We start from the raw sequence: 24,634 nt of genomic DNA, 5'->3' as shown, positions 1-24,634 counted from the left end.
CCAATTCCTTGCATATTCCAGAGTTCAACAGTGAGATTCCCAAGATAGATGTGAAAAAGTCGGAGGTTACCTCAACCGAAACGTTGTGAAAATAACCCTCAAGATAAGAACAGTACAACGCAGAATGACATTAATATGATTAATCAATCCTCATCTAAAAAAAATCAGAACCGCATGGGGATTAAGTTTTTCTGTTTATTACACACTTTTGTCGATTGAAGTCGCAACAATCAGACAACCAGAGACATGCGATGACGCATTTACAAATTTCTTTTCAACTTGTCTATCCAAAAAGTAAATAAATAAGAGTCTATTTGTGGGTATAAACGTATTTGCGTTTATTGATAATCCATATTTTAAACGTGGAAAATTATTGTTACTGACACCTGCCATGATTCCGTTGAGACAGTAACATATAACAGTTTTGTTTCACTGATTACAAAAACGGTGAACAGATCCGATAGTTCCCATCAAGATAATCGCTTTTACGCAACACTTACATTATATACAAACATATAACAGCTGTTGGGAATAATAATTTTCAACTTAAGCACGCACTATTGGTATTTCCCTCTTCATATATAAGAGCGAAAAGATCCCCATCGTAACAGTATTAATCTGGTCCAGACAGAATCATCCTGTTTAAACTCGTGTCTTGTAAGTACTACCAACTTTAATATCGTTTTTCCATCAGGTTAACCATAGAAAACTGTTATTACTAGGGTTATTATTTTGACTCTCGAATATATATCAGTTAATATCTTACATGTTTTTAAATAGAGTGATGTGGTTCTCGTCTTACTGTGTCGGATATATACTCGAGAGTCAAAACAATGATAAGAATATTCTCTTGTCACAGACCTAGTTATTACAGGTCACCGCAGGGTGTTCGAGATTAATTTGATATGTTTATAATATTATTTTATTTCAGAACCACTTTAAGTATTAAACAGCGGTCATTACTATCGTATCTAAAGATTTTATTTTTTGGCATTGGTTTCCCCGATATTTTTATAGCATAAATTCTTTCCAGCGGGTACTTACTTACGGGAACACGTGAAGAGTGCTAACATCCTAAGTAAAAAAGATTTTTGTTGAACGATCTGAATTCGAACTTAGAACACCTAGGCCGCCAGTCCGTATTGTTAACTACTTAAGTTTAATATTGGCAGATTTTAACGGATAGCTGTTTCTGCGTATTACATGTGAGTTTTAGAAGTGGAAATATAAGAGACAATAGAAGACACTGAAATATGAGTTGACAATCAACCTACACAACGAAGTGTTTATATTCGGCAGCTTTTTTTCTGAGTCCTATTTGCTGAAGCCATTCTCTGGCAAACAGTTGATGTTCATTTGAATACTTTGACATTCATAGATGATATCACTGTTGCAAGAGCCGAAAAATAACTTTAATTTGTTTTATTTTGTACGTTTGAGAGAATTTAGCAGTATGGATTTTATTTAAATGATTAATTTTTCGGATACAACTGAAATATCTTTAACAAAACTTATCGATAGCCAAAACTATTAAGAAAATGGCGGAACCGACAAATATTAAAACTTAACGCTTTTTCTTTAGCATGCTTATCTGCTTTTTCCTTTGCATGACTGATTATTATGGTGTATTTTTGTTAAAAATTAATCGAGCTCGTGCTTGTCGCAGAAATCATTTTAAACAAAGAGAAAACATTTTTAAACATGAAAATGGCCAAATGAGTTTCAGATTTTTCTTAATAAGATTGAAGCTCAGACATGTTGCTTATGAATTGCTTGCCATCCATGGATATTATTGTTGTCTCTGATGCAACTAATGATGGTGGTGCAGTTGTCATTTCTCACCGTTTTCTCGATTGCAACCCAAAAGCAATAACTCGGGCATCTTAGTTACAGAGAGTTACCAACAGAAACTATAGTTAGACAATTAAATATGAAGACATTTCAAGTAATCTTTCTTCAGTTGTATTTATGTCATAAATTATTATTATTGTTGATCAATACAAGAAATTATTATTCTTGTTGATTAATACAAGAAATTATTATTCTGGTTGATTAATACAAGAAATTATTATTCTTGTTGATTAATACAAAAAATTATTATTCTTGTTGATCAATACAAAAAATTATTATTCTTGTTGATCAATGCAAAAAATTATTATTCTTGTTGATCAATACAAGAAATTATTATTCTTGTTGATTAATACAAAAAATCATTATTCTCGTTGATTAATACAAGAAATTATTATTCTTGTTTATTAATACAAGAAATTATTATTCTTGTTGATTAGTACAAGAAAATATTATTCTTGTTGATCAATACAAAAAATTATTATTCTTGTTGATTAATACAAAAAATTATTATTCTTGTTGATCAATACAAAAAATTATTATTCTTGTTGATTAATACAAAAAATCATTATTCTCGTTGATTAATACAAGAAATTATTATTCTTGTTGATTAGTACAAGAAAATATTATTCTTGTTGATCAATACAAAAAATTATTATTCTTGTTGATTAATACAAGAAATTATTATTCTTGTTGATTAATACAAGAAATTATTATTCTTGTTGATTAATACAAAAAATTATTATTCTTGTTGATCAATACAAGAAATTATTATTCTTGTTGATTAATACAAAAAATTATTATTCTTGTTGATTAATACAAAAAATTATTATTCTTGTTGATCAATAAAAAAAAATATTATTCTTGTTGATCAATGCAAAAAATTATTATTTTTGTTGATCAATACAAAAAATATTTATTCTTGTTTATTAATACAAACAATTATTATTCTCGTTGATTAATACAAGAAATTATTATTCTTGTTGATTAATACAAGAAAATATTAATCTTGTTGATCAATACAAAAAATTATTGTTCTTGTTGATTAATACAAAAAAATTATTATTCTTGTTGATCAATACAAGAAATTATTATTCTTGTTGATTAATACAAGAAATTATTATTCTTGATGATTAATACAAGAAATTATTATTCTTGTTGATTAATACAAGAAATAATTATTCCTGTTGATTAATACAAAAAATTATTATTCTTGTTGATTAATACAAAAAATTATTATTCCTGTTGATTAATACAAGAAATTATTATTCTTATTGATTAATACAAGAAAATATTAATCTTGTTGATCAATACAAAAAATTATTGTTCTTGTTGATTAATACAAAAAAATTATTATTCTTGTTGATCAATACAAGAAATTATTATTCTTGTTGATTAATACAAGAAATTATTATTCTTGTTGATTAATACAAGAAATTATTATTCTTGTTGATTAATACAAGAAATTATTATTCTTGATGATTAATACAAGAAATTATTATTCTTGTTGATTAATACAAAAAATAATTATTCCTGTTGATTAATACAAAAAATTATTATTCTTGTTGATTAATACAAGATTTTATTATTCTTGTTGATCAATACAAGAACTTATTATTATTGTTGATCAATACAAGAAATTATTTTTCTTGTTGATTAATACAAGAACTTATTATTATTGTTGATCAATACAAGAAATTATTATTATTGTTGATCAATACAAGAAATTATTATTCTTGTTTATTAATACAAAAAATTATTATTCTTGTTGATCAATACAAGAAATTATTATTCTTGTTTATTAATACAAGATCGTTTTCACCGAAAATAATTTTATCATATTCGTGTTTTTCTACTCACAAAATCTTCGAGAACATTTTTTAGTAATTTTAATAAATGAGCATTAAATACACTTTAGTATTAGAGCGTCAATCATGAATCTTGACAGAGATTCAGGAGTAAATAAGGTATATTCCCGAATTAAAAAATATAAATAAAAGGCTCAGTTAGATGTTTTCCATGTATCGACAGATAACAACCCAGATTATACGAAATTTAAAATCCCCCCAAATTGAAAACTAATGCAATATCTGATTGAGTTAGTGTTAAAAACATCGCTTTTCTATCCCAAAACTAAAATTTAAAATTAACTTCGTTGCGTTTTTTTTTTAATAAAGTTGCATCAATTACAGATCTGAAGGAATAAACGTATCTGTAATACGGAGGCAGGGAATAATTGGTCATAACATTAAGAAAAAAATTGCTCCCTTCCGACCAAACAAGAAAGAGACTAATCAGTTTTTGTTAAATCAATCATGTGCAAAAGGAAATCTGTTGTTTTTTCCTCAACGTTTAATCCAAGATGAGAAACTAATTCAGGATTCCACATCAATACCCGGCATTGACTCTGTAAATGCTAAAAATCTTTGAATATCCATTTATTACAAGTACTCATTTGAATTCATGTATCTCGTGAAGGAATCTTGGTCGAAAAGATTTTTTTGTTTCGACGCATCTGTAATTATTTAGATTATTCGAACTATACGGTTCTTATAGTGAGTGTCATTTTCAAACATTTCGCTCGATGTAACTTCCAACCTTCTTCCAGTGTACTTTGTCGAACTAGAGAATATTTCTATCGAACTCTGGAATCTGCACGGAATTTCTAATTGAATCCTTTATCCAATCCACAGTGAGAGCATGTTCTAATTCCATTAGCCATGACTGGATGAAAATCGTAATTCGCAATTGTATATTTCACTGACGCTCGAACTGATGATTTAATATTTGATAAAATTCAGTTTCAAAGTTACACTCTTCTGGAGGTTGAAGGTTCAATCCTTAGCGCGGGCAAATTCAGAAAATATAATTGCAAACTGTCTAGGACTTCTACCAGTCATGGCTGACGAAACGAGTGCGTGTAATCCCCGTGTATTAAATAAAGTGCGTGATATCCTCGTGGATTCAAATTCCGTGCAGATTACCGAGTTCAACATGAATATTCCTGAGTTCTACAAGATACACCTGTAAAAGGTCGAAGGTTACCTTGATCGAAACGTTGTGAAAATAACACTAAAGTTTAGAAGAGTAATACGAAGAATGGCAATAATAGGAGTAATCAATCCTCATCTAAAAAATTCAGAAACGCATGTGCAATTATAATTTTCTGTTTATTACACACTTTTATCGGTTGAAGCCGCAACAAACAGACGGGCAGACACATGCGATGACGCATTTGCATATTTTTCTTTTCAATTCCTTTATCCGAAAAGTAAACAAATAAATAAGCGTCAATTTGTGAGTATAAACGATTTGCGTTTATTGATAATCCATATTTTCAACGTGGAAAATTATCGTTACTGACATCTGCCATGATTCCGTTAAGACAGTTTTGTTTCAATGATTACAAAAACGGTGAACAGATCCGATAGTTCTCACTAAGATAATCTCTATTACGCGACATTTACAGCATATAAAAACATATAACAGCTTTTGAGAATGAGCAGTTTATACTTTAGCACGCACTCTCTGTCCTTTCCTCTCCATATGTAAGAGCGAAAAGATTCCTCATTGTAACAGTATTAATCTAGTCCAGACAGAATCATCCCGTTTCAACTCCTGTCTTGTAAGTACTACAGATTTTGATCTCATCTTGCTTTCATTTGTGCAACTTTGATCTCATTTAAGCATCAGGTTAACCGCAGAAAACTGTTATTACAGGTCACTGAAGGATGTTCGAGATTAATTTGATATGTTTTTAATATTCTTTTATTTTAGAATAACTTTAAGTATTAAACAGCGATCATTATCATCGTATCCAAAGATGTTATGAATCGAAGATTTTTTATTGGTATTGGTTTCCCCGATATTTTTCTAGTATTAATTCTTTCTAGAACGACAGCGGGTATTTACTTACGGGACCACGTGAAGGTTGCTAACATCCTAAATAAGAGTGATTTTTGTGGAATGAACTGAATTCGAACTTAGAACACCTAAGTCGCCAGTCCGTGTTGTTAACTACTTAACCACCGTCACCCTCGATTTTGTACTGGCAAATCGTAACGGATAGCTGTTTCTGCGTACTATCTGTGGGTTTGATAAGTGGAAACGTAAGAGACAATCGAAGACACTGAAATGTTAGAAGAGATTCGGTTAAGTCTGACGAAAATCTGAAAGCTGTGACTAGCAAGATCATAACACCCGTAAGCTGCAAAAATGGTAGCAGGGGTATATAGAAAAAGCGACGGTGGATATATGTGAGACAGATAGTTTTTCGGAGCGGTAACTATGAAGAAAGCATTAAACAAGGATCTTCGCTAATCATATAAAGTTGCAAAGGAAAGTATCCACGGCTTAACCACAAGAAAACTCCTGCACGAAAGCCCCTTCTCCAAATAAAATCTTTAGCAAGGTCAAATACTTTGTCGAATCGGTATGCTTTGGTTCTTCTAAGGAGAACTAGCACAACGTACTGATAAAAGGTGTTTAGTTTTCAGTCTGCACGAAGTTCCGCATGTAATGAGCACCACGTCTCCTGAAACTATCACAGTGTTCGGATGTGTTTCCTACAAAGGCTAATTCATGCCGCTTCACTGCCCCAAAGCTCAACAAAAAGATTAAGACTTATTTCAGATCTTGAGTTGCTGTCCACTGTTGTCAATAACTGTGTTGCAGGAGTGACTACTGGAAAACAATACATGCAGCAGGACGATTCAGTAACGTATCATACCCCCCCCCAAGAATATCTGTCTGGAACTTAGACGACATCACCAATCTCAACATCTGCCGCCTAATCGCTTGGTTGCAATCACATCGAATATAATGTGTGGAGTGCAATCGGTAAGACATCAACTGTATGGCATGCAGCACTAACCCGATGAACTTGTTACCAGAATCAAACTGATGCTCAGGCGTTTCTCGAAGAGCGCCATGAAGGTTGCGAGCTCCAGATTCAAATCTCGGTTAGATGTCGTTATAGAAACACAAGTTTCTGCAAAACATGCAATTTGAAGTTGATTGTTAGGACGATACAAAAGTATAATGCAAAGGGAATAATTATTTACTGCTTTGGGCAAAGTTGCCTTCCCCTGTCCCAATCTTAGATTTTAAATTCTCGCGACTGCTCGCGAGATCAACGACCGGAAGTACAGAGTGGAGGGAAAACAGAGTGACTTTTAAAAATGGAGAAGGGAGCATCATTCCCGTTCGTTCCAGTTATCATACTTGGACTTCTAACCTTTCATGTACTATGTTTGAATTGTCGTCACGTAGTGTGTGTCTTCATAATAAACGTATATCGTTATGTAACAGCGAGTGATTTTCTTATTTGTTCATGATTATTCCATTCTTTCATCATGTGCTGCAAACATACTCATGAGAAGGCTGGAATCCCTGCGGTAAGATATTTTATGTTATATTGATTTTAAGGCATCCTACTATATAACATTTATCATACATCAATTACATGCCCAATTCTTCCTTTCCTTAAAAAAAAGAATCATATATATCTCAAAGAGCCTGTAGTTTATATGCAATGTTTTTCCATATGGGAATCGCTCCAGACAGAGTATAAAGCCACTTAATATAAGGAACTAAAATATTACGTGAAGTTCAAAAATTACTCAACAGTAAATGTTAAATGGATAAATTCTGACTGAAGAAATAGCAACTCTTTTATTAGAAACATCGTCCATGGAATGCGAGGGCTGAAAGATAAAATAAGGACAGGGAGAGTAATAGATAAGTTGAAACGTTTTATGCATCCAAATTAAACATATAATAGGCCTAAATGTGAGTTAACGTTTTTTCCTAAGACTTTTTTTATATATTTTAATAAGATATACTATATGCTTAAATATACATTATAATATATATAAAAAACAAACAAAAAATATACAAAATATACATTATATCTGGGATCGAGTTATGTTTAAAACAAATATTTTTTTAATTGTTCTGTTTCGTAATTTATAGTTAGCTGATCAAGTCACTCAATTATCTCCCCCATCTCTCTCTTTCTCTCTCTCTCTCTCTTACCCTCTATTGAACTACTGTTTTCGATCATAGTTATGTTTTTTAATTATAATTCCTAATTGTTTTCTTACGAGTTTAACTTTTTATGTCTAGAAATATTGCCTCTGTTTCTATAACCAACAAATAAACGAGTCCTATTCTGTTTATGTGCCAAATTATTACCAGAAAGTGAATTTATCATAAACTTACTTTTAAGGAATAAATATATTATGATGGGACCAATCTAGTGAGAGCCATTAGGGAGACTAAAGTTGAATTTATCTAACAAACAGTATTCTGTGAAAAGTTTTGGTTAAGCATACGACTTGAATTTTAAGAGTATATCAATTATTGGGCAGGATATCATGCTTTTTCTTTCTCAAAACAGTCTAATTTATCCCAAACACCCTCTACATGCTAGAACTTTCTATAAATTTGTTGTCTTCACTTTTTGAAAAAGTTTAATTTTCAGTATATCTGCTCGTTGACGGTTTCCTTTTTTTGTTAAATTGATTTAAATTTCATTTTTTGGTTTTCCAAAAAAAAATTTAAGCAGATCTTTTGCAATAAAGATGAATCGCCAAGTTGTCATCTTCGCTTTGGCCTTTTCCATGATGTTCATGGCGGCATCAGCCAAAAATGAATGCATGTACCGCTGCATGGCATGCCTAATGATTAACGACATCTACTGCGCAATGGACGTAAAGTATCCCAGTGGAGGAGAGCATTGTATGAAGTAAGTTTATTAACGGTTCTTTTTTTTATTTTCATTCTGTTGACACGTTTGATTCTTATTTTATGCAGGTAGGCAGATTTTAAGGAAAGAGATTCTGTTTGAAGAGGTCAGCACTTTTCAAATCGAGTCACTGTCTCAAAACTTAACAGGTTATGGGCCCAGCCATCGTCTTTTCTTTGACGGATCGAAATCTAAGCCTATGGGATATCTAAGGATTCGAAAACTACAGAAAGTCATACAATCTCCAGCAGAGAATCCAAACGACCTCGAATTTCTCGAAAAAAACGCGACTGTTTTGGCAGAACTGATTCAATGTTTAGACGATAGAAGTCTGTCTCTGGTTATAAGAGACGCATTGGATGATGGGAGGAAAGCATTGAACATATTAAGAGAACATTATTTATCAAAAGGGAAACCAAAAATAATATTCCTATATACAGAATTAACCTCTTTGAAACATAACCGGGATGAAACCATTACCGACTACGTTATAAGGGCAGAAACAACCGCCAATGCCTTAAAACTCTAAGTTGAAATAATAAGCGATAGCTTGTTGATATCAATGCCCCTCAAGGGACTTCCAGCCGATGTTAAACCATTTACAACTGTTATAACTCAGAACTTAAGAGGTTAACTACGCCACGGACCGCATTCGATTCTTGGTCGCCATCTTGGTTACTGATCTGAACTACGTCGCCATCTTTGTTCAACACAGTGTCTCAAAACTTAACACATTTTCACCCGGACAATGCATCAGTCAACAACTCCATCCTTGTCACTGACTATTTGACCAAGATGAGCATCAAGGCAGTCCCTTGACCTCCCTATCGTCCAAAACTTTGCTCCCTGTGACTTTTGGTTATTCTCTAAAATTAAGGAGCACCTTAGAGAGTGTAGTTTTGAGACAATTGAGGAAAGGAAAGAGGCTGTAATAAGGTTCACAGACACACTTCAAGATGACTTCCATGGTGCCTTCTATAAGTTGTTGGAACGGTACAAGTGCATTGCAGTCGAAGAAGACTACTTCGAAGGGGACTAGAGTTTAATGTGTGTACTATTTATAAAAGTGTCCATATGAAAAAGTCTGGAAACCTTTTTAAAGCACCTCGTAAACCTTTTTTATGCACCTCGTAAATTTAAACATTGTGGGGTTTTTATTAGTACTTTTGGACTTTTAACTGTGAATATATATATACACTCCTACATACAGACAACTAATATTTATATAGTATAATATACATTAGTAAAATGCATGTATATATCAACGTTGCTAAGGACGATAACAAACAATGTAACTAATAATAAGTCATTATCTTCCAAAATTCTGACAAAAATTACATGTTTAATAATATTTCGTTATTCTTTGTTATAATTTGTCCCTTTACACCGAGATTCCATTTTATTTCATTGCAGATTCTGTCACGTTGCTGAATCATCTTTGCCACGTGGAAGCATCTATGGTATTATAAATGCGGTGAGGAATTGTCGAAAACAAGGAGCGAACGCTGACGCATGCATACGGAAACTGACCGCTTAAAACAGGTACAGGTATTCGACACTTTATCATATTTACATAAGGTGTTTACAGGCATTACTGTTTATACGTATACTAGAAGAATACCCTCATAGTAAAATGAATTGCCCTAAAAACAGTTTTGCGCCATTTTCATGTCAATTAGAAGAATCAAAATAAAATACCGTAAAACCTTATTTTTATAACCCTTATTCAAATTTAAAAAAAAAAATCCATTAGATGAGTTTAATTTTAACAAATATCTGAAATTTACAGCTTAAACATAGAGATTTTAACTAGAAAATTCAATTCAGTGAATTTTGTCCAATTATTGTGTGATAGCTATCGAAAGCTACAAGGGAAATAACTCTAATAAAGAAAGTAAGAGTTATTGCCCTTATATAGATGAAAAGAAAGAGACTAGAGAGTTCCAGATAGAACAGACAATATGGCGGCTGCACTAACACGTGCATATCGTGTAAATATAATTTGTGTTTCAACTGTAATAAATAGTGTTTAATCTAAAATGAGCTTGTTTACGTTTCATTCAAATATTCCATGATTCCGACAACCCGTTTCTCCGGACATAACTTCTTGTCTAGATCAAATATAATGCAAACTTTTTTTTTCTACAAAGGAGCTACCACTTATCAAGTCCCAGAGGTCACTCGAGGATAAGGGTTAATAAATGAACAGTAGTCAATTAGATAATATGGTAGTGATCATTAGTGGTGTGAATTTGGTATATTGGATTACTTACTGGGACAGGTCACGGAGAAGTTGTTCACGTTGGACTTGAAAACGACCACATTGTTGTCAAGTGGAAAGCAGGGAAACGGAAGAGAGTTCCACAGGCATGCAGTTCGAAGCAAAAAACTTTGTTCATGAAATCTATGTTTAGGTTTAGTTTGTGATTTCTATAGCAATGCATATGAAAATTAGATAACGCGGCTAAAAAGAAATGGTTATTATTTATTTTAATGCAATGGCTGAACCAATTTTGTTTTTACAAGGTGGTCACCACTTATCAAAGCCCGGAAGCCACTCAAGGGTAAGGGTTATTATAAGTACAGTACGTTAGTGTGGAGATTTAATAAAGTGTTTACTTAAGGGGGCGGTTTACCAGGAATTTGTTTACGTTGGACTTGAAGACATCCAGGTTGTAGTCAGGTGGGACAGCAGGCAGACGGAACAGAGTTCCACAATGTAGACTATAGATGACGAGAGAAGTGCATTAATTTCTAAGAGAAAGACATGTATGCTTGGTGCAGATCTTTATAATTACCAATTTGACACAACTAAATCTCACACTAAGGTATATTTTAGCATATGTTTTATAATGTTACTAGCAGGCAACCCGGCGTTGACCGGGGCTTTGAAACAAAATAAGTTTCTTATTCTCCACCCGCAAAAGAGAAATTCTATTTTTTGTGTGAGGAGTGACATTTAAATCTTAGGATGCCTCCACAGCGCTACTAAACGATTAGGGCTTCAGGCCTAAGACAGCTGGTGCAATGTTCATGGATGAAGTATTGTTGTCACATCCGAGCAGGAGCTGCTAGAAAGAAAGGCTTTATCCTGCGTTGACATCGTTCAAAATATACTTCGTAACCTAGTTGGGATGTCCTTTTCTCTTCCCTACAACCTCTTTCTCACAGGCGATATGTTGTGAGCCTGTCTCTGCTTTATAATTATTTTCGTGGCAAGTGCCCATCTGAGCTGCAATCTATACACCCCTTTCGCCAAACATTCACGAGAAACACTTATCTATCTGAAAACAATATCAATAATTTCGCCCACTCTTTATCTGTGCCTAAATCTAAACGTAGATTCCATGAACAAAGCTTCTTTCTTAGAGCTGCACACCTGTAGACCTCTCTTCCGTTTGCCTACTTTCCAGCTGACTACAATATAGTCGTATTCAAGTCCAACGCAAAATGTTCTTGATGAGCCGACATGTAGGTGAAGGTATTGTGTGAATAAACGGCCGTGTGAATTCACTGCACAGGTCGTGATCGTCTGCTTGTTGTCTTTATCTCGATTCTAAGCTCAGTATCGATTCGGTAGCTTCTGTCGTTGCTGAAATATAAAGGATTTTCCTTTGGAACTAAATCACAATTCAAGTTCAAAACAAGTAAGAATGTTGAATTTTAGTAGTAATTTGATTCTTACTTTTTTATCCGCCAAACGATGGACCTGTAATCAGAGCTCTTAGTCCGACCGAATCAAAACACAAGTCAAACTGAATACAGGCCTCCAACTTAGAGCCGACAAACCGATCCGTCTGTGAAAATTACAGGAACGCAAGTGAGTCTATTCGCCATCGGCTTGATTTTTGAATCCGATACAATTATTAATGTCGATGTCGATTCGTTTAAAATTTCTAAATAAAAATTTTGGGGAGTGAGTGAGTTCGATTATCGCAAAAACTCATATAATATGTGTATAAATTTTCCCATACGTAAGAATACAATAAATCTATGAATTTTAGTTTTACTGACATTTTCCAAATCAATAATTAAAATAAATAAAACGATTTTATCATTAATATGGACTATGTCAAATTCAGTTTTAAACAAACAAAAACTAAAAATATAATGACAAGTGTGGTACAATATCTTCACGACTAGATGTGTCAGAAACTCGGTAAAAATATTGAATAATTCGACCCCCTGTCTTTCCAAGCTTACAACTACTTGAAAAATGTAATTCAACCCCTATTTTGTTGTCAATTAAAGGAGCAAGGACTAAGGTTTCATTAAAAAAAATACAAACAACGTGTTTAAAAAAAAAGGTTTTAAACTTAGGACTTTACAGGTAAATTAAAAAACTGTTCTTTTTTCTCATTTTACATTAGAATATATTATTTATTGATCTTTTATCTGCAATTTGTGATATATAAAACTTTGGTACATAAATTAATTATTTACTTTTTAATAGACATTTCAAAATAGGGGGGCGTGAATTAAAAAAAAAACGTTTGTCTAAAATATTATATTCAGTTTATTGGAAAGAGCATAAAATTCCACCCTGAAAATATCGTAAAAATAGAATCAATAGAAAAATTTTGATAGAGTTTTAAAGTTTAAAAATTGAAAAATATTGAACTCGTAAAATTCAATTAACCTCATTACTGTTTAAAAAAAATATTACTATTACTTTTAAAACAACTTTAATAGTTTATTTTGGAAGTATAATCCATAAAGAAAATAAACAACGCACTTTTAAAAGAGAAATTACGAGCTTTTTATATTTTATTCGCAGTTTCGTATTAGGGGTGTCAAAAGTTCTTACAAAAATTCTGATACACCTACTTCACGACACCGCGTTTGCCGATGGTTTCGTGATCACCGCATGTTTCGACTGGTCTTTCTCGGTTTCCTTTCACACCCACGTTGCCTCAAAATTCGTACAAAGAAGAGATGAGTGCGATTTAGTCGACGAAGGTTGGATTTGTTGCTGGAGGAAGAAAAAGAAAATGTCGGAAAGCGCTTGTTATAATCAATAGCAACGTTTATTAACACAATCTTCAACAAACACCGCGGAATGGAAGTGATTGTAGTTGACTGACGGAATAATGTTTTCGGAGAAAATCTTAACTGCAATTGAGCAGCATCAGTGATGAAGAATTTTTTTGGTTCTTTAAGCGGCGACGAAAAATGAACCAACTCGATTTTTCGTTTTGGGTATCTTCTATTTATTGGACCGAATCCTTGAACAATCAGTTCCTTATTGGTCAGCCAATTGAGATTGTCGACTAGTGTCTGCCGTCGTAACAATCGCCCTGGTTGGCCTTTCATTGGTTTTAGATGATAGACCAATCAGTTGCAGTCATTGGAAAGGGGTACACGGAGCAATTCTGTGATTAGTTGATGAATGATATATAGCCTCCCAGTCCTTGTGGCAAACTTATACTCAATTTCAAGTTATGCCGACCCACAATGTTTGCTAAGTTAAAAATATATTTATTGTTTATAATTTTGAAAATTATGATTATCAGCAGGTGCAACCACCTGCAAATTGTTTGCTTTAGTTTTATTGGTCTTTGCTCGAGTTACAATCCCTTTGAACTTAAAATGTTGGGTTCTCAAAACGAATTTATTTTACTTATATATATTTTATAATTTTGAAATGTCACTACACCTGCAGATGGTTTTTGATTTATTGACAGTTTTATAGGTCAAATCCTGTTCTTGCTCGGATCACCATCTGTTTGCACTCAATGGCAGTTGGTTCTTAAAAGTGTTGGCTACCCAAACGAATTGTATACAGTTCAATAAAACAATTATTACCATAATTTAATTAATTATTATTTAATTAACTTCGTCAGTCAACTTTTTGACAGTTAACTAAAAATGTCATACAAGAATCGTTTTGGGCATCGGAAATAGGCACATTTTTTCCGGTTCTGATATCCCCTAAATTTCCAACTATTTCGATTTCGATTCCGAGTAATCGTCCCAATACTAAAATGTCTTAAGTTGGTCATACTCATTGCATGAATTATTATATATTAGCAGACATTATTATTTGAAAAAGCAAGCCGATGTTTCGGTGGTCTCTGTTCTCTTAGCTAAATATTTCTCTTATTGCAAGAACTGCTGTCCGTAGAATACATTTTTTTTACAAAGGAGTCACAATTTATCAAGGCCCAGATATCACTCGAGGATAAGGAGTGTACAGTGGTCAATGGGACAATGTCGTAGTAATTGTTAGTAGTGTAAATTTGGTAAATTGGATTACTTAAGGAGAACGACGCACCAGGAACTTGTTTACGTTGGACTTGAAGACGACCATATTGTAGTCAGCCGGAAAGCAGGCAAATGGAAGAGAGTTCTACAGGTGTTCAGTTCTAAGAAAGAAGCTTTGTTCATTGAATCTACGTTTAGGTTTAGGCCCAGATAAAGAGCGGGGGAAATTATGTATAGTGTTTTCAGCTAAACGAGTGTTTCTCGTGACAGTTTGACGAGGAAGGGCGGCATATACTGGAGTTCAGGCGAACACTTGTCATGAAAATAATGATAAAGCAGAGACAAGCTCGCAACGTCTCATGTGAGAAAGAGGCCGTAAGGAAGAGAAAAGGGCATCCACTACTAGGCTACGAGGTCTATTTTAAACTCTATCAAGGCAAGATAAGGTCTTTGTAGCAGCTCCTGTCCAGATGTGGCAACAGTACTCCATCCTTGGATGTGCCTGGCTGTTATATAGGTAGAGAATTGCATCAGATATCTACTGGATCCTGCCATTTTCCCAGTGACCTTGGCAATAGATTTGATGTACGTGTTCCATTTAAGATCAGGAGTAATCAACAAGCCCAGGAGCTTGTCAAAACATGGAGCCGACCAAAAACGAGAGCCATTCATTTCAATTAATGCCGGATGCGGATCAGAGCGTTGATGACGTAACGACAAAAGTTTGGTTTTAGATGCATTAAAAGTAACCAGTCACTTTTTTTCCCATGGTACCACATGCTCAAGATCAGAGGAGAAAGAATCAGAGATAACTTCAGCACGTCACTGAAAGTTCACATGAAATATATTTTTCTATTTCGTTGTCTTTATTTGATTGATTTTAGATTTGACGTCTGTGCATGTCATTTTAGTTTTTGTGTGTGAAAGAGGGGTCTCAATAAAGTTGTTGCACTAAAAGTAAAATCGCTAAAAAAAAAAATGTCCTACATAGTATGGCTGGTAGTAAGCATATAAATTAAAGAGGTGATGAAAACTTTTATACGTGAGCTGTGAAAAGCAAGAAAACTTCGGAAGACTTCCACATAACAATATATTGTAAAGGTGGGAGGTGTGAGTATGGTAAATGCAATTTTTCCATTTTTTTTATATGACATATTAACAAATATGCATGCCATTCCTATTTCTTCTTTATTTTACACATATTTCTAGTTCTTTGATGTACAAGATATTTTGTCATTTTATTTTAATTGTTGAGAAAGAGCGCGTATAGATAGAACTATTCGTACGCTTCATTTTTTTTCAACGTACGTGTGCGTTTGATATTGCATAGACATTCTGTTTTTTTTATATGACATTAAAAAATATGCATGTCATTCCTTTGGTGGCTAAGTTACTAAACAGTAACTTAGTCACCTATAAAATTGTTACAATAAAATGTGTTTAGGTTATTCGTGTTGATTTTGTAATAAACAAAATCGAATAAGCATTTTAGAAATTTAAATAAGTATAAGTAGGTGAAAACATCACAGTTTTTTACTTTATGTTTTCGTCATAGTATTTATTTTCAGTTATCATTCAAACTCTAACGTGTTTAAATATATGTTTATGTGACAGTTTTGATCATTTAGATGCAATCAACAAATTGGTCACACAGATCAACATGTTTTCACATCAGCAGCCATTTTTTTTTCTTTTTGCTAATTATCTAATAAATATAAATTAGGATGAAGAACACTAATGGTCTTTTTCTGTCATAAAAGTCCTCCAAATAGTGAACGAGTGATGAAAAAAAATCTTTATTATTGCATTTGAAATGTACTCAAAATTGTTATCTTCAAAAGAATTCTGAACAGCTGTGAATCATAAGACTGTTCTTCATCAGAAAAAAAAACAGATGCACCCTCCCAGGCATTACCATCCTCTTTCATAAATAAATATTTATTTTAGTCAAGAGTGTATTTTAATTTCATACCTGCTTTTGGAGCAGCGTTGGTACAGTATCCTGGCATGTCAATTTCCATCCTACCGTGTTCGAATATATGGTAAAGTTGCAGTTTTAGTCATTTAGAAATGTTTTAAAGCTTCACCGCTCATTCATTTTTCGACCAAATTTCAAACAATTATTACACTTTATAGATTAGCTTCTCAACTATATTGAAAAAAAAAAAGAAATTCAATTCTCGCTCAGTAAAACAAAAGTTATGATGAATTTACTCGTGTTTAAAATCGTATGAAAAAGGTAAGGAAGCGAGCGACGTTCTTTCTGGCTGTTTCCATAGCAACCACGTCGCTTCAGCGAATAGTGTTGCTACTAATTCACCACTCTCGCGAAAAGAGAAGTAACAGGTGAAACAGAGAGAATGAAAGCAGACAAGTGTCGTACATTGTTATTACATATGTGTATGTTATGTTTATGAGGGCAAAAAATAAGACTGAAATTAAACAAAGAACAAGTGAATTTAATGGAAGCTGGGAAGAATCATTGATTACAATAGAAAAATGCGAGCATAAAAAGTAATATGGTTAAGCTTAAATATTGAAAAGAAAAGGACAAGATAGTCTAGTAAAAAACATAATAAATTTATAACTTAAAATATTGCAGCGTTAAGAATTAAAAAAAAATTAATTTCACATTATATAATCAATTCTTTATGCTGCAATATTTTAAGTTATAAATTTATTACATTTTTTACTAGAATATCTTATCCTTTCCTTTCCATGATTAAGATCAACCATATTACTTTTCATGCTCGCATTTGTCTATTGTAATTTTATATAATTGACTTTCAAATTTTCACAAAACAAAAACAGAAACATTTCTTTGAAATACATCACGCGATTAATAACTTAACTATATATGATCTAATCGGCATTTCTTTTCTTTTTCGATTCCAGGCTTACTCCGACAAAGCAATGTTATTGGACTAATAAAGCCATTTGTATCTGAATTTGAATTACGTGTTTTTATTCTCACTAGCTGTTTACTAACAAGCTATTTGGCGGTTTTTTTATATTGCATTGTCATTTTTGTGTAAAATGTTGTTAACTGCACATTTTTAAAGTTATGCAGGAATTTTTTTGCGGATTAAAAATGTGGTATTCGTTTTGTAGTTTTTTTATCCTCTTTTTCATTTCACTCAAGGCAGGTTGCAACTCTGAAAGTATGGAGTTACTATTTTGGATCATGTCTAACATGTGCATATAGGGAGTTGAGCAGCGAAATGTCTATTCACATTACATTTAAATCAGCGGCGAATTAGTGCTTTCATGGAATAGGGAGGAATTTCTAATTCTAGCAATTCGATGAAAGAAGAAGTAGAACGCGTTCCGGAATTTAGGGAACTCAGCATTGAAGAGGTGAGATTTTGATGCGGGTCGTATCGAGAGTATTACGTAGAGAGAACTCAAGTGCTATGAGTTCATTCGATCACATTCTATTAAAGTACTTGTAAAACAGACACAGGGATGGGACATTGCGGCGATGGGACAGTGTTTGGAGTTTGGCCGAGAGTGAGGAACCTGTTAGATTTGAAACTCTTTTTTTGGGTCATATCTAAGAGTGAGGAACTAGTGCTTAATGTACCAGCCCAGTACAACAATACTTCGAGCATGTGTAGTAGTCGAGTCATTAGTTATCTCCCTTGCATAATTTTAATCATCATCTAACTGGAATAATTTGAGCTAGCAGGACATATGGGCATTCTACAGAAATGAGAAATATATTTAATCAATAATTATGTTTAGATAAAGTTGATATTTTTTGGATAGTGTAAAAAAATGAGAACTTACCCTAATGAGATAAATTAATAAGTATCAATAAATACTCAGAAAGTAATATTGTGCTACATAGTTCAATACAAATAATAAAACTCTCTTGTAAGGGACACCATTTAAGTTACTCCTCTAATCCATCCTCCCTTTATATACATTGTTCTTTTTTCTCTGTTTTTGTTTTCGAATATTCACTTCTTTATAAGTTTCGCTGACTTCGTGCTTTGGCGAAGAACCACTGTACGTCGAAATCACCACGAGTTTCTTTCTTAAAGTATTACAACAAGATTATTTAACGGTATTCGAAAACGAGGCTACATGAAAGCAAGGTCAATCTCATATTCTTGTTCAAGATTTCCAGATTATTTTTTGAAGTCAATTTTCGCGAAATTGGCCTTTTTTTTATTTGAAGCAGTTTGGCTGTCAATAATTGCATTTAGCCTTCTTCCAAAAATGTAGGACTACGGAAATAAGAAGCGGAATATTATATAGAGACCTGTTATAAATGGATTTATTATTTCCAATGACAGTTTTGGTATGAAAATAATCAAAGCCCATTGTACCGGGCAACCGTTAAGTTACTCCTTCAATCCAACCCTCTTTGGTATACTTTATTCTTTTTTTCTGTTTCTTTCAAATATTCACTTTTTCATAAGTCTCGCTGACTTCGTTCTTTAGCAGGAAATCGCTGCAGGTCAAACTTACTACGATTTTCTTTCTCAAAGTTTTACAACCTTGACCTTATAACGGTATTCGAAAACGAGGCTACATTGAAGGAAGGTCACTCATATTTTTGTTCAAAGTGAAGGACTACGGAAATAGCAAGCAGAATATTATATAGACACCTGTTATATATGGATGTATTAGTTTCAATGATAGTTTTGGTATTAAAATAGAAGTTAGATACAGCAAAATGTCACACTCGTTCTTTTCCCAATAATCGAAAGTTGCAATTCCTGCTCGACACAGTTTCATCATGTATAAATTTCTACAAACACACATTAATTTTTTTTTTCACGTAAATAAAAAGTAATGTGTCCTCATTATTTTCTCCAACCTTTATCTTACATGTATTTTCTCAGCTTCGTACATTTTATATTATTCTTCCATTCTTTTCTTTAATCTTCTATGGTTTTATTGATTGTGTCAAATATATTATATAATTCAGCGACAAATAATCTTTTAAAGCTTCATCGACAATTAAAAATATTTCAAATTTGGTGAACGATTAATATGAATTTACAACAAAGATAATTTCTAAATTAAAACACTTATTCAATAGATTCAAAATTTTAAAGAAATTCGCTTTGCTTCCGCATCATATATTTTACAGGGAGAATAACCATTATCAAGGCCCGAGCGTCACTCGAGGATAACGGTTAATAAATGTAAATTGGTAGTGTAAGTAATCGTTAATGACGTAGATGGAGAAGAATTTTGATTATTTACAAAGACGACTCAACAAGAACTTGTTTACATTGGATTTGAAGGTTATCATATTGTAGTCGGATGGGAAGCAAGCCAGTGGAACAGTGTTTCACAGGCAGCCAGTTCTGCGAAAGAATCTTTCTTCATGGAATCTGAGTTTAGATTTGGGCACAGGTCGAGAGTGGGGGTAATTATTGATAGTGATTGTACCTACTTACTATGCCTCCCCACGGGACAGAGTTAGACACCAGGGTCGTTTTTTAACGTGGAGAAAAGGTACAAAAATAAAAATTGTCTCAGTCGTGAAGGATTTCTCCTCCACCGAAAGAGAACAAGAAATAGAAGTGCAGCATCTGAAGAACAGATTGGATTTATTTGCTTCCCCACTGAGCAAATTAGGCACAAGGCCGTTTTTTAATGTGGAGAGAGAGAGAGAGGGAGGGGAGAGGGAAAGGGGGATCCAGCTCCCGAGAGGTGGGAAATGGGAGCTGGATAGTAACTGTGGTCTGTAGGGTGATCCCTACATTGACCAAGTTCAGATATGTGGGGTTACCCCCACATATGGTCTTTTCTAGTCATAGCTTGCAGCATCTGAAGAACAGATGGTATTTATTTGCTCCCCCACTGAGCAAATTAGGCACAAGGCCGTTTTTAATGTGAGGTAAAAACCAGCTCCCCTAAAAGTAGACAAAAAGGGGGCACTCTGGTTACCAAAAATAATAATTGTCCCAGTATAGAGGGTTTCCCCTCCATTGACTGGTACAAATTATCTTAAGTGCAGCATCTGAAGAACAGATACTACACTTTGATCTTGATAGTGATTGTAACATGTTCATTGTTTTTTGTTGTTTTTTTTGTGAAAGTTCGGCAAACATCCTACGCAAGTATATGCGCTTAGTTCTACTTCTGGTTTTGATGATCTCAATATTTTGCAGCAGGTAAAGTACGGAATAACAAAAAAAAAAAATAATAATAAAATAATTGATAACACAGTAGAAATAATTTCTCTACCGACCTGTATAGATTTAACATGTAGAAACTGTACTCTTTTATTCTAGAATTTAAATCTCATACTTGTGTGTGGATAACCATGGCCAGGACAACAGCATATTCTTTTCATTGTTTTGATTCTCAAGTGTGTATCCGTTGATATCCTATATGCTTTTATATAGAATGACATGGTTCTCGGTTGATTAGCTGTGTCTAACTGTGTCGGATATATACTCGAGAGTTAAAACAATAATAAGAATGTTCTGTTGTCATAGCCCTATCGATAACACATTCAATAATAACATGGCAAAGCAAATTGTAGTTTTACTTCAGTAAACTTGTTGTTTTATGAGATTTTTTGGGATGGATGTTTTACGGCACGAATTCAGTGTTAGTGATAGAGTAAATAAGTGTATTACTATCTTTTCAACAAACTTTAAAGCAACAGCTTTCTATTGAAATCAAATTTTGAAATCAAACATTTTATAGTTTTCTGCACATTCACTACATACACATGGATTAATATAGTGTTCAATGTATATATTGTTTATTGCATTTTTTTTTTGTTCATAATTATCCGACTTCTAAAAAACACCATTAAAAATGAATTGTTTTTAACAACTACCGTTTATGATGTCAGATAAATTTTGGCAGCAACTGCCATTCATACTTTATGACGTCATCAAATTTAAAGATAGCCAGCGTTCCCCGTGTGTTTGTAGGTGTGTGTTGAGCAAAAAAAGAGTTGTAGTAGGCAGGCAGGCTCGAACCCGTGATGCGAAGGCGGAAAAGAAAGTGGAGGTGTGTGGAATGTTGTTGGTTGAGCAAAAAAAAAAAAATAAATAAATAAGAAAGAAAATTGTGAGCGCAAAAGAAAATGTCGAAAGTTTTAGGCAGATATGCCAACAAACAAACATACATACATTTAAACAGACAGGTGAGATTTATATTATAGATATTTCAGCTGCACAAAGGCGTCAAATGTATGAATGCATAAATATAATATAGTGGAGCACCCCTGTCTCGTTGGGTCTGTATTTGTTATGTATAACTATATGCTGCTCATCTCACACCCGTTTCTCTCTTTCTTTATTAACTGATGATGTACGGAATCATATTATGAGGTCATTCGTCGTCATTTATGTATACGACACTACCCCGAATTGCTTGTATATCTTCGTTAGGGGAGATGCCGACTTTAGGGGTTTTTTATGAAGGCCAGAAGGCCACTAAAGGATAATGATTAATGAGTGTAGAGTTGTCACCAGGACAATAGCGTGATTATCGTTAGTAGTGGAAATTATGTATAAAGAAGACGGCTTAATAAGAACTTGTTTATAATAAACTTGAAGACGACTGTATTGTAGTCTGCCGGAAAGCAGGTTAGTGGAACAAAATTCAACAGGTCAGCAGTTTGAGAGAAAAAAAAAGCTTTGTTCATTGAATTTTCGTTTGGATTTAGGCACAGAAAGAGAGTAGGGTAAATTGTTGGCAGTTGTTTTAGCTAGACAATACTTGTTGCGAAAACTTTCAAAGCGAACCATACATGGAAACTCAGACGAGCACTTGACATGAAAATAACGATAGAGCCGAGGCAGTTTCGTAACGTCTGTTCTGTGGGAGAGAGACTACAGAGAAGAGAAAATAGCATCATCTGCTAGGTTTCGAAGCCTATTTTGAACTTTGTCAAGATAGGATAGGGGTCTCCGAGCAGCTCCTGCCCAAATGTGGCAACAGTGCTCCATCCTAGGACGCACTTTGCTTTTATACAGATCGACGAGTGCACCGGCAGTGATATATCTACTGGAGCGGTAGAATGATCCAACCATTTTTCCGCTGATCTTGCCGTCGGATTTGATATATGTGTTCCATTTCTGATAAGTAGTGAGAGCCAGTTCCAGAAGCTTGTCAAAAGATAATGCTTACCCAATACAAGGGCTATTCATTTCAATTTGGGTCAGATAGTGGTAAGAAATTGAAAGAGAGAAACTTAGTTTTAGGCGCATTAAAATAAAGCATCAACCTTTTTCCCCATTGCACCACGTGCTCCATATCAGAAGAGAGAATCTGAGAAATTTTGGTTATTGTCAGCCTTTGAAGTGTTGGCATATATTGTAGTGTCGTCTGCATAATTATTTACGAATGATCTTAGAATGCAAATTGAAATATCATCAATAAAGATCAGGAAGAGAGTTGGGCCCAGGAGGGAACCCTGAGACATGTCAGCGTTGACACTATTAGTTTCAGATTTCTGTCCTTCGACAACTACTCTTATAAACCTATAGGAAAAAAAAGGATAAAAAAATTGAGAGGAGATTTTCAGCAAATCCGTAACTTGAAATCTTGTAAATTAGACCTTTATGCCATAGCATACGCAGAATTAATCGATTCGACCAATTTTTACATATTTTATATGCGAGATATTACTCTTTCAAACGATACAAATTTCATAATGGTCCAGTACCGCTTAAAATGTTTAAGTGGAACATACATACATGCATAATACATACATACACGATGATTGCTGCATCTTTCTAGATGATCGCTGTCACATTCTCATTGTCCATGCCATATCAGATGACATTTCTGCCGCAGATTTGCACATCTTGAAGCAGATGTGACATACAAATTGAGCAATTTCCAGTTAATTTACGTTCTCTGGAGGATGAAAAATATTCTTATGAACAATCACATGTCTTCTCAAACCAGATTTGCAAATTTGCTGCATATTAAACAGATCGTTTAGTTCGGACTAATAGGTACAAAGTTGATCTGAACAGTAGTTTTGTGCGAGTTAAGGTGTTTGACGTAGCCGGCTTTTGACAAGAGCACTCGTTCATAAGTGTCGCATTTCTAGGCTTGTCATTGTTAAGACCATCAATTAAACCTTTGCGAACCTCTTACTTTAGATTGTTGTGGCCATGCTTTCTTTTCTCTAAAGCATCACAACTTTCATGTACAAGCTTTTGCTACTTCGGCCTTTGTAGAGTAAGTCCTTCCAACGTGTCAATGTAGATTTATAGGACTTTCAAATTGATCTTTGTACAGTCTCTGAATCTCTTTCTAGGCTTGTGTTTAGAGCGCTTGCCATTTTCCAGTTCCCCATAAAAATTACTTTGGCAGCCTACAATCATTCATTCGAACCAGGTGGCTCATCCAACGCATATTAGATCTGATTACAAGAGTCTCAACACTGGAGCAACATGCTCTCACAAGGATCTCAGTATCGGGTACTTGTGTTTGTCTCTTGATGTTTAAGATAGGCCTCGAGCATTTTTAGTGAAATTGTTCACGCCATTTAATGTGCCTTTGATGTAATATCCATGTCTCCGCTGAATACAACAATGTGGTTAGCACACAGTTCTTGTAAACGCAAATCTTTGTCCTGTCTGTGGTGCTACGATCAGACCACTCTCTATTCTTCAACCTTCCAAAAGCTACGTATGCCTTCTGAATTCCTCTGCATATTTCAGTGTCGAGAGAGCCATCCCTCGACAGAGAACTACCAAGGTAGACCAAATAATCAAATACACCTAGGCTAACACCACAGACCATGATATTCTGCATTAGTTCCTTGACTAAGACATGATGAAGCTTGGTTCTGCTATTAAACCTTCTAAGATTAAATATGCGACCAGTGGTTGG

General features: G+C 33.8%; 1 long non-coding RNA gene across 2 annotated transcripts; it reads left to right on the top strand.

The window, feature by feature from the left end:
• The first annotated feature begins 505 nt into the window (after positions 1-505).
• LOC145283760 (uncharacterized) lies at positions 506-17,748 on the top strand. 2 transcript variants are annotated; one of them, XR_013868741.1, is made up of 4 exons: positions 506-657; positions 8,417-8,596; positions 10,010-10,138; positions 17,696-17,748. It is a non-coding gene; the product is annotated as an uncharacterized LOC145283760 (long non-coding RNA). The 2 variants fall into 2 exon arrangements; XR_013868742.1 differs by having other exon boundaries at positions 521-657; positions 8,414-8,596.
• Positions 17,749-24,634: the final 6,886 nt, after the last annotated feature.

Source organism: Euprymna scolopes, chromosome 8 (genome assembly GCF_053919585.1).
Source record: "Euprymna scolopes isolate OS-2025 chromosome 8, ASM5391958v1, whole genome shotgun sequence".
Classification (NCBI taxonomy): domain Eukaryota; kingdom Metazoa; phylum Mollusca; class Cephalopoda; order Sepiida; family Sepiolidae; genus Euprymna; species Euprymna scolopes.
Note: the sequence above shows the minus strand (reverse complement) of the source record. Positions and strands in the feature narration are given on the sequence as shown.